This window comes from Prionailurus viverrinus, chromosome B2 (genome assembly GCF_022837055.1).
Source record: "Prionailurus viverrinus isolate Anna chromosome B2, UM_Priviv_1.0, whole genome shotgun sequence".
NCBI lineage: Eukaryota > Metazoa > Chordata > Mammalia > Carnivora > Felidae > Prionailurus > Prionailurus viverrinus.
The window spans coordinates 67,552,922-67,554,395 of record NC_062565.1 but is presented as its reverse complement, the minus strand read 5'-3'; the positions used below and the strand labels follow the sequence as shown (position 1 = coordinate 67,554,395).

The 1,474-nt window shown below is 37.0% G+C and overlaps 1 non-coding gene across 1 annotated transcript; it reads left to right on the top strand.

Annotated features, from left to right (window-relative positions):
• Positions 1 to 546: 546 nt before the first annotated feature.
• Positions 547 to 654, top strand: LOC125166875 (U6 spliceosomal RNA). Its single transcript, XR_007152584.1, has one exon. It is a non-coding gene; the product is annotated as a U6 spliceosomal RNA (small nuclear RNA).
• The last annotated feature ends 820 nt before the right edge of the window (positions 655 to 1,474 follow it).

Sequence of the window (1,474 nt, the reverse complement as noted above, 5' to 3'; positions counted from 1 at the left end):
AGAGTCAGATGAAGGAAACACATCCAATTCTCAGCCAGAATGAGAATACATTAAAATGGAATACAAAGATAGTAGATTTCAATGACTTCTATCTTCTCCATAAAGTAGGAGGAAAGGCTGGGGTAGGTACAATGGAGATAAGAAGAAAGAGGAGTTCGAGATTTAAGGATGGAGGGGATTGAACAAAAAGAAGTGTACCACAGAGACATAAAGATAAAATTACAAGCACCAGTGAGGACATGAGATGAAACTGAGATGAGAAATTCTTTTAACTGGAAAGGGCTCATCACTTTGGCTTCCATAATACTTTTCCAACAGTGTTTCTCACAGGTATTCAGAGAGCTTCTGAAAATGTAGATCTCTCTTCCTAGAGATTCAGACTTCATTCATCTGTGGCAGGGTCCAGGAGTCTCAATTTTGGACAAGTTACTCCACGTGGTGCTGATGCTAAACTTTATAAACACTGGTTAAATAGTAATTTACAATGATTTCATGATTCAACACACAAATAGCTCATTGGAACCAGATTTCTAGTATTGAGAACCAGTGCTTGCTTAGGCAGCACATATACTAAAATTGGAAGGATTCAGAGAAGATTAGCATGGTCCCTGCGCGAAGATGACACACAAATATAGTATTGAGAACCAACTAATTTGGTTTTTTCAGATATGGATGGCATCCATAATCTACCCTAACTTATAAAACTATAACTATTAAAATAAACAATATAAATATTTACTAAATATTTTTATTGCAAACCATTCTGATACAATAGACAATAATTCAAGAAAATAGATGCACAATGATGTTAACTGCTGTCAAACTGTTTCATGTAAATTACCCATCAGCTTTCCTTTCTCCCTTATCCCCCGTCCTATAAAATCTCTCAATCCAACTTCCAGCCTATACTCATCACACTTATGACTCTGTCCTAAAGCTCAAGTTTGGGCACTTGCTTCTGGTTCTTAAAACTTTATTCTGAGAAGTTGGATGAAATTACCCTTTTAGAAAGAAGTGTGTTCATGGTCAAATAAGTTAGAAATAACTGAGCCAGAATTTGAACACAAACCCACCAAAAGCCTGAGTGAATTGGGTCAGTTCAACAGGATCTGGTTTAACACAATTATAAATCAACACCTTTTTGTTTGTTTGTTTTGCTATAGTAGCCAGACAACTTAATTTAGCTCTGTCTCTAGAGTTTATCTGAAGATCTAGGAATAGAGCCAGTAAAAATTTTGGACATAGAGGAATTCTGGGAGAGGCATTGTCAATCTTTTGCATCACTCTAACTATTCCCACCTTAAAAAGATTCATTACTGCTAATGGCCAGTGCACCATGGACCAAAGGTAACAGCAGCATCCCTGGACTCAAAGTGTCTCATACAGCTAAAGATAGTGAGGGGTACAAGTCCACCTGCTAGCCTCAGTTATCTACTGTTGCGAAATAAATTATCCCAGAACTTCATGCCTTAAA